The following is a 10,231-nucleotide window of genomic DNA, read 5'->3' as shown; positions in this document are numbered from 1 at the left end:
CCTTAGCTGCTGCCATTCTGATCACTTCTCCCAAAATATGTCAAGATGACAAGTAGCTTTAAGTCATTTCCAGAAAACACATATCACTCAATGTCCTATTACATCTTTTCACTTTCTGACTTTCTCTTCCCCAGATAAATCATAGTATTTCTTGAAATCACAAAGCCTTCAGTACCTACGGGTGAGATTAGGGGATAACTAGTCTGAAGCTACTTCAAAACCACCATGACAATAACCAGACTGTGATTTAGGTCTTTGTTTTTAAAAAGCATATATAGCTTCCATAAACAGAAGCTCACAAGTCAGAATTACACATGGGTAAGCAAGCATTATTGCATAGCCTAGGAGCATTTCTAAAGAACCGTGGTGACCCCACTTCAGAGTTGCATCTCTGGAAAGGGCAGAATATTAAGACCTGGTGTGCATTTTCCTTATAGCAGAGTCAGATTGCTCTTTACCAAGGTGTGGGCTGGGAGCTTTTCAAGGATGGTTCCAAGTAAATTTTCAAATGTGTGTTTGGTGATGATTTCCAGATTTTGAGGTAACTGTATTCAAGGCAATGAAGTTTCGGAGCTGCAGGTGAAATAGATTTTACCTGCTAAAGCACCACCTATTTACAATGAAGGTTCAGTCTCCACAATTCCAGCCCTATTCCCAGAAAGATTGAAGAGTCTGATAGAATTACTTATCAAAGGTAACTAAGAACTAAAGCATAAGAGGCGGAATAGTAAGGAACTTACTAAATGAGGTAAACACTAAAAATGTGGCTTTTGCCACTACTGCTACCCCATTCAGATGTCAGCTAGCCCCTGCCAACATCCTTGGCCATCTGCCCATAGGGGAGGCCACAGGCCGTAGCTCACCCTGAGGCCTTGCATAATTACAGCATCCTCCTTTGTCTAAACCATAGCAAAAAAGACCCCCTTTCTTTCTCTGTGTTCCCTTTTCCTCTTGGATCTGGAAGACCCACCCACCTGTACTTTCTGTGCAAAAATTGGCTCCTGGCCTTATTTATTGACAAATCAGGAAGCAGTTAGTGAACTGGACCTTAGTATCAAAACCTTCTCTTACAAGCTGGTGTCCAGATGACCAACAACGAAGATCATCAAGATTGTGAGACGCTAGAGGCAATCGCACAAAGTGCCAAAAGCGTGGATAAAATAGCTATTGGTAGAGAATATCTTGGTAGAGCTAAAGAAAATTTTCCTTTGATTCTGATGTGGATATTAATACAACTTTACCTGCTAATGAAAACTTAGAAGGATTTTGGAAAGCCAGTAAAAATATTGAAGGCATTTGGCCAAAGGCCTTGTTTCTTTTGGTCTCATTATTCAAAGTACAAAATGGTGTCACAAAAGAGTTTAATATTGATGATTTCAAAATGGATATATTTTTAAGACCCCACCCAACAAGAGAAAAATCATGCCTGATATTGGGAACCTAGTCAACCACCAAAGGTTGGTGAAATCATGGCCCTTGGAAGAGAACCTACAACCACTAGTTTACTAAACCAGCATAATCCCTAAATATTTTAAGTATCTATTTTTATGCCCTCACATAAGTGTAGCCCTCAACTCTTAAGGAAACATTTTTGTAACAATAGAGACCATCGCAGAGAGCTGCAGCTCATAAGAATGCAGAGTTGTAGACCCCAGTCCCAATGGATATATATCTATAAAACAATTTGCCACACCCAAGTCACAGAGAATATTGTGGAAGAGGGGTCAGAACTATTGTTAAGAGCCAATCAGGGAGTTAGCTGGGAGATTGTTTCTCCTAGGAATATCAGAAACTACACATAAATTTTCACCAGTCTTACTGCCTAAGCATGAGTTGAGCAAGAAAAACAATAGGTAAAGTAGATGTGAAAAGACCAAGAGGCCACAACCATACACAAAATGTTAGATGCAACTAAGGAAAAAAAATTGAGAGAAATAATCTTCCCCGGGAGGAGCACACCAATTTTCTATTCAATGCCAAATGTTCTTCCTTGAAAACATCCATAAAGGCAACATTATACAAACTTGTATATATGTATGAACAATTAATGATAAAAGAGGCTATGAATTTGAAGGAGAGTGAGGAGAGGTAAATGGGAGGTGGGGATTAGAGGGAAGAAAAGAAAGAGAAATTATGTCATTATATTATAATATCAGGAATGAAGAAATTTAAAAAAAAACACAACAGAAAAGACATTATTAAAGCCCCAGATAGTTCAGAACCACTGAAACCCTGTAAGACTTCATTACGGACTTTAGAGAACTTGGTATAGATATTACACATGCACTGGGTTTAACATTGCTTTATTTATAGAACTTGCTCGATTTTTTTTTTAATTTTAACTATCCTTGGAGCCATTTTGCGGATAGAATCCTAAGATAAATAGCTTCCTATTGTAGTGTAAAGGTTAAACAATCACCAAAGGAAGATTTCAGACTCAAATAGCATGCAAAAACAAAGAGTGTTTATTCTGCACAAACATCTGGCTCATGGGGGTTAGACAGCCATTCATACAAAATGGTGAACCAAAGATGAGCACACAGGCTCCTTTGAAGCAAACCTAGAGCAATTCCAGAGAAGATTAGGTCATTTTTAATAAGATTGCCTGAGTAAGTATCAGTTGCATTTGTACATTTTTAAATGGTTCCTATATTAGTTGTACCATTTTTGGTCAAGCCTTAGAGAAATTCCAAGGACTGTCTCAGTCTTTGGGCTGGTTATCTCTCTGCTGTTGCTGAGTAATTGCACACTGTCCATGGTTTTTCTGAGAAGTTTTGCCTGCTTCTTTGGGAAACTAAAGTTTAGGCTTGGTTAACATGGAGTAAACTCTAGACCTCTCACTGTTCACAAATCTTTTCTCCTCCCACGATTCTCACAGTCACTGAATGTATACATTTCCATCTCCTGAGCTCAGTACTGAAAACCTGGTTCTGAAATCAACTTTGAATTAATTATGCCAGCCAAATATTATAGAGTAGCTACAAATAAAGGGAATAAAATGAGCCTAAGTATTTACATGCTGTCTTTACTTGCTAAGTGTGTGAATAAAGTACCAGTCACATTAAGGGACCCTGGGAACCTTATAACCTCTAGATCTGGACTGGACTATCTTTCTCATTCTCTTTCTTCTTTGTTAATTAAACTGTAAAACGGGCATTTGAGAATTTTATGAAGCACATATTCAGGAAAAGTACTACATTTTAAAAGTTTTTACATTTTAAACGATGTTCCTTCTCCCCTTTTCTTTCTTCTGTTCCTTTCATCCTTCCTCTCTTCCTCATACCCCTCTCATTCCACAACCCTCTCGTTTCTCTCCTACCTTTTCCATCACAGTCTTCCTCCCTTTTTCTTGCTCTCAATCCCTTCTTTGCAATCATTTTTATCATTTTTTAGACTTTTTTTATGTGTAGCCCTGTCTGTCTTGGACCTTGCTCTCTAAACACAGGCTGGCCTCACACTGAAGAATCTTCCTGCCTCTGCCTTCTTGGTGCTGGGATTAAAGGCCTGTGTCACCACCATCTGGCCATTCTTTGAATCTTAAAATCAAGCTCCTCCATTGCACTGATTCCATTGTTTAATTACTGAAAGACACAGATAACAATAGAAAATTACCTTTTGTATTTGAAAGACTTCACTTTTCAGACCCTATTTTTTTAATACTGCATAAATGAAAGTTTATTCTTTATTCAAGAATATAAATCGATTTGTGGATCAGGTGAATCATTGCATGAACATGAATTAGAAGAGTTAAATGTGAAAGATGATAGGTAGCTAGTAGATTGCTTATTACATTTTCAAAACACTTTCTATCCTATTAGAAGTCTATGTTTGTTTACTTAAAATCCTCAAATAACAGTAGTCTATTTACATAAGTTGCATGGTGTTACTTGGTAGATATAGTAATATCTAATTTAGTATTGACATGCAGAGTCATTCAACTATGATCCCAATTCGTCTTGTATTAATCTCTATCATTAAGAGAACAGTCCTTTTGGTTTACATTGGGTGTTGTTGTTGTTGTTGTTGTTGTAGTTGTTGTTGTTGTTGTTATTGTTGTTTTTAAGTAATCCTCTGTGTCCCTTGCTATCGTCTCGCCAGCAAGAACACACACGGACACACGGATCCTTCTGCAGCAAAGCGTTTATTGCATCTTAAAGAGGAGAACCCCGAGCCCCAGAATGGTGCGGCTTATATACACCCTAGCATGGCGCGTCCACACCTGATTGGTCGCTTACCCATGATCTCATAGGCACGCCCCAGAGTGGGCAAAGACCTGGCACGAACACACTCTTGCACATGCGCACACAGCTAACTTCCTGAAAGGAAGTCGGGCTGGCGAGGTGGAAGCCAGCGCCATCTTGTAATGGCGAATGCTATCCCGACTTTCCATGTGGGACGCAGTGGAAGCCAGCGCCATCTTGTGATGGCGAATGTTATGGCGGCTTTCCACATCTCCCCCTTTTTGTTTTACTAGAATGAGGCTGGTCTAGGCCTCTGCAGTTATGTCCATCTGCTGTGGCTCCTGTCTTAGGTCGTTCCTCTAATGTTCACAGCCTTATCCGTCATAGGGTAACCCTATCGCCACCGGGCCCCGTGTCTTAGATTGGTCTGTGCATGAGGAAAGTTGCCTGTCTCTGGATACCGCAGTGCTGTTTGACAGTAACTGCTAAACGACCTAGGGCGAACTCTACAAAAGAGGCCAGCCAGGAAATGATTTAGTGGGGAAATCATGATCACCCTATCACATGCAATGAGGAAACCTCAGTGATATAGAAGGGCTGATCAAAGAATCATTGAGTCTCTCTCATCCCAGTGCAATGGATCCACAAATCCATGCGGTGCAAGAGCAGAGAACTCAGATACCGACTAATTCCTGAGCATAGATAACCAAATTCCAGGGGAGGCCCCTTGTTCAATGGCCACAAGTGCTTGAGTGATAACGACCTTGTCACGTTTCTGTTGAGATCTGAGTTTGCAAACCAACCATAGCATGAACACTAATCCACAGCATAGGGCTGCACAAACAGAGCCACCCCCACCCATTCTTTGAAGTACTAGGAATCCAAATCCAAAGAGGCAGTGCGAGGGCTAGAGGTAGTTTCCGAGGGATCCATCTGGGAGTCATTTCTAGGCGTCAGAATTCTTCATGTCAGTGGTTCCAGTAGCCAGAATGGGTTGTCTTCTTCCTGTGGGAAAACGCAAACAGCTCCCTTGGATCTTATTAAAATAGGATCTGGGCCTTTCCATAGACCAGTCAAAACATCTTTCCATTTTACCATCTCTTTTGGTCTATCAGGCTCTGAACAGTGACGTTCGGCTGCAGTATGGCCTTGGGCATCAAGATTTACAAAATTAAGGGTGAAGAGTGCCATGGAAACAGCTACTCTTGGTACTGAGAGTAGAGCCTCCTCGACTCCCCCTTTTTGTTTAATTAAATAGGATGTGAGAGTGCGATGGGCATATTCTACAATGCCCTGTCCCTGAGGATTATATGGGAGACCAGTCAGATGAGTCACATCCATCTGGTGGCAGAATTGTTGAAATTTTTGAGAAGTATAAGCTGGTCCATTGTCTGTCTTAAGGAGTTTGGGTTTACCCCAAGCACTCCACGCCTCGAGGCAATGTTGAATTACATGGGAGGCCTTTTCCCCTGTTAGAGGTGTAGCAAACATGATGCCAGAGCATGTATCAATAGAAACATGCAGATACTGAAGTCTTCCAAAAGAAGGGATATGAGTAACATCCATTTGCCAGACCTGTAGCGGTCGGATTCCTCGTGAATTAACTCCCACATGGGTTATAGGCAGGAATTGACAACAATTTTGACATTGGGTAACTATTTCCCTAGCTTCTTTTCTAGTCAAAGCAAATCAGCGGCGTAAAGTTTCAGCCGTCACACGAAATTGTCTGTGAAATTCTTTTGCTACATCTAATTGGGGGGACAAGGCAACCGCAATCGCTCGTGTAGCTTGGTCTGCTAGATCATTTCCACGGAACATTGGACCAGGAAGGCCTGAGTGAGCTCTAATACGTGTTATAAATACAGGGGATCTCCTGCCGAGAAGGGTAGATGGAATTTGTTGAAAAATTTGAGCAAGTTTGCTGGAAGGCCTGATTAATCCAGCCACCTCAAGAACCTTAACTGCATTAACCACATAGGAGGAATCTGACACAATGTTAAGCGGGCCTGGGAAGGCCTCGAGGACCTCCAGCACCACTAAACATTCCATAACTTGAGGTGAGGTTTCATTACACTGCTTAGATACTACCTTATTATTGACCACATAACCCCATCAACAAGTGGTTCCTGAGACATTATGTGTGGGAACACAATGGCTTGGCTTAAAGCAAATTGTAGGATCGGGTGTTTTGGATAATGATTATCAATCTGTCCAGCAAAGGAAGTAACTAACACTGCCCAAGCATTTGAGGTAGCAGCTAATGTTTGAACCTAATGGCTGTGTATGGTACTATCAAAATTTTGGGTTCTTTCCCAAAATGAGTAATAGCTGCCTTCAACCCGTGGGGTGCAAGCTGAGCATTGGGATACCAGTCAATAATCTTAGCAGGAGATGCATTGGGATGGATCCATAATAAAGGCCTATCCTGCCACAAGACAGCTGTTGGTAATTGCATAGTTTTGAAAACACATAAATCAAAAAGCTTGGTTACATCAATGCGCTGTAATTGAACATCCTGTAAGGCACTTTCTACAACTTGTAAGGCCTGGTTTGCGGCTGGCGTCAATGTTCTCGGAGAGGAAATATGAGAGTCCCCTTCCAAAATATCAAATAAAGGTTTCAACTCAGCAGAGGAAATCTTTAAAAATGGTCTCAGCCAATTTATATCTCCCAAGAATTTTTGGAAATCATTTAAGGTATGTAAATGATCTCTGCGAACCTCTAATTTCTGAGGAACTATTTTTTCAGGATAAATGACCGATCCCAGAAATAAGCCAATTTCTGCAATTTGAACCTTTTCTGTAGCGACTTGAGTCCCCATTGTCCCAATGTTTTGATTAAGATGGGATATGAGGTCTGTAAGGTTGTTAAATCTCTGACACATAAAAATATCATCCATGTAATGAATCAGAAGCAAAGATGGAAATCGCTTCCTTATAGGTTCAAGGGCTAGTTGCACATATAGTTGGCACATAGTGGGGCTATTGGCCATGCCTTGAGGCAGGACCTTCCACTGAAATCTCTTATCAGGTTCAAGATGATTAACAGCTGGTATAGTAAATGCAAACCTCTGTCTGTCTTGTGGATACAAGGGGATGGAAAAGAAACAATCCTTAGTATCTGTAATTATTATCTTCCATTGCTTAGGTAAGGCGGAGAGCAAGGGTAGGCCTTGTTGGATCGAGCCAAATAAACGCATCTGTGCATTAATGGCTCTCAAATCATGGAGAAGTCTCCACTTTCCTGATTTTTTCTTTATCACAAAAATAGGAGTATTCCATGGTGAAATAGAGGGTTCTAAATGACCAAGCTGCAATTGTTCATTAACCAACTTAGTGGCAGCTTCCAATTTTTCAGAGGATAGAGGCCATTGAGGAACCCATGTAGCTTCTCCGTGAGCCAGGGTATGGGCATAGAACCCTTAATGGCCCCTAGGAAAAACCCAGGCCCTACCTTCCTACATTACCTTCTTGTGGGACTGGTCCTAATTTTCCTTGTTCCTTTTTTCCTAATCCCTTTCCTTCCTTGTAACCCATTCTCTTCATAATCTCGACAGCTTGTCGAGAGTACTCGTTGGTCAATGTCAGTCCTAGACCCTGTAAGATATCCCTCCCCCAAATTAACAGGAAGAGGGAGGACATAAGGAATGAACCTTCCTGATTGGCCTTCTGGAACATGCCAGATCAAGGAGCGTGAGCTGATAGTGGGGCTGGCCTCATACCCTAGTCCTTGTAAGGAATGGGATGATTGAGTGACAGGCCATGCCTTAGGCCACCAACTAGAGGAGATAATGCTCTTATCAGCCCCTGTATCTAGAATTCCCATAAAAGTTTTCCCTTCTATATTCAACTCTAAAAGGGTCTGGAATTAAGGTCCATCATTAAATAAGCAGAATCAGTCCCGGAAGAGCCAAACTTCGCGGTGCCTCTAGGGACCCCGGAAGAAGGAAAATGATCATGTAAGCTTGGAAGGATAATCAACTGAGCAATCCTGTCACCTGAGGAGATGGAAAAAACACCTTGAGGGCAAGAGCAGAGAACTTGAAGTTCTCCCGTATAATCTTGATCTATTATTCCAGGGTGAACAATAAGTCCCTTTAAGGTTAAGGAGGATCGACCCAAAATAAGGCTGACACTTCCCACGGGTAAGGGGCCTTTGTAGTCAGTGGGGACAGGTTACACACCCATCAGTGGCATTAGCATGAATTGGGTGGTGGAACGGAGGTCCACTCCTGCTGAGCCTTTTGTAGCTCTGTGAACTGTGGTGTCCGTTTGTTGTGAGCCGGAGTCCCATATGTTTTGGGGCCCTGAGACATGGGGCCCAGATACCCGTTTTTTGGAGTGTTTTCACCCCCTTCTGCCTGGGGAGGTCCAGGCTGAATAAGCCTGCCTCTGATATCTTTAACTGAGCAACACTCACTAGCCCAATGATAGCCTTTCCCACACTTAGTACACAGTCCTCGTGCTCTCCTCTTTGTGAGGGCCTGACACTCCTTTTTCAGATGTCCTGGTTTGCCACAGTTATAGCAGACCCTGCGATCACCTGTACCTGAGCGCTTTTGGCCCTGTAGGACAGCAGCCGCGAGGCCGGCAATAGTAAGCAGGCCTCCAAGTTCTCGGCAAACTCTCAGCCAGTCCTGTAACCCTTTGCTCTTCCTAGGTGTAATAGCTGCTCTGCATTCCTGTGTGGCTTGCTCATAGACCAACTGTTCCACTAAAGGCATTGCCTGTTCAGGGTCTCCAAAGATCCTGCCTGCTGCCTCTGTCATCCTAGCCACGAAGTCTGAGAATGGCTCCTGGGGGCCTTGTATAATTCTTGTTAAGTGTCCCCCCAGACTCTCCCTTCTTGGAAAGTGCCTTCCACGCCTTAACGGCGGCAGCAGAGATTTGAGTGTATGCTCGCCAGTTATAATTTGTTTGATTATTGGAATACTGCCCTTGTCCTGTTAGCAGATCAAGTGTCCAATCTCTCTGATTGCCTTCAGCAATGGCATTGACTTTGGCCTGTGCCTGAGAGGCGTCATACCACAAGGCTTTCCATTCCATATATTGTCCCATATTAGGGAGCGCAGCCTTCACTGTTGTCTACCAGTCTCCTAGAATCATGGCCAGAGTGGCAAGCCTCTCGACTTGAGCAATAGTAAATTTGGCACTAACTCCGTAGTTACGGACCGACTCGGCAAGTTCCTTAATTTGAATATATTCTACTGGTGCGTGAACACGGCCTCCATCGGCAGCCTCAAACACCGGAAATGCCTGCTGTATCTTTTTCTGTTCATCTTCAGTGAGGTAGGAATCTGAGTGAAATCTTTCCATGTAAGATGGAGGGGCGCTGGGGCTTATAGGCCGGGAAACCGCATGGTTTCCTCCTCCCACTTTCTTCTGTTTTTTACCCAAGCTGTTAGCTCGTCGTTCATCTGGGTGGTATCTTTCTTCTTCATAGTGAGCTGCCTCATCTTCTAAATCCTCTTCCTCAGAGGGGCTAAGCTTGTCTGTTTCTGAACTATCAAGCCCCAAAACCTCTAACTCCTTTAACGGATAAAGGCTTTTCCTTTTCGGGGCTTTCTACTCCTTTCCGTGTTTCTCTCCCGGGGCATCCTTTCCCCTATCTCTTGCTTCCTTGGATCTAAAGTCCTTGGAAGGGCCTTTTTTCTTATGTGCACCTTTTCTCTTTGAGCTCTTTAATCTTTCATCCCGCTCTGTTTCTGACATGCTGTCCTGTAACTCCCCTAGCGCTCTCTGTCCTGCTCTTACTGTTGGGCGGCATTTCCCATCTTCTAGGCACGACTTCTGACTGTGCCTAGCGGCAGCCGCAAAATCAAAAACCAAAAGAGAAAGAATGAGTGCTGCTAAAACAATAACAAAAGCCTCCGCTGCATCTTCTAATGGGGGAGAGAAGTGAGAGAGATCAAGACCAAACATGCCTCTCAGAGCTTACCCGCGTCCTGCAGCTTTTGGATTCTCTCCGCGAATGGAGGGTCCCCTCAGCGCCTGGCGATGGTGTGGCGTTTCTTCCGGGTTTCAGCACCAGATGTACCGCGCTATCGTCTC

At 43.0% G+C, this 10,231-nt stretch overlaps 1 pseudogene; it reads right to left on the bottom strand.

Moving 5' to 3' along the window:
* Positions 1–5,221: 5,221 nt before the first annotated feature.
* On the bottom strand, positions 5,222–10,015 carry LOC134482255 (igE-binding protein-like; annotated as a pseudogene).
* Between the last annotated feature and the right edge of the window lie 216 nt (positions 10,016–10,231).

This window comes from Rattus norvegicus, chromosome 15 (assembly GCF_036323735.1).
Source record: "Rattus norvegicus strain BN/NHsdMcwi chromosome 15, GRCr8, whole genome shotgun sequence".
NCBI lineage: Eukaryota > Metazoa > Chordata > Mammalia > Rodentia > Muridae > Rattus > Rattus norvegicus.
The sequence above is the reverse complement of the archived record's forward strand: the minus strand, read 5'-3'. Positions and strand labels throughout refer to the sequence as shown.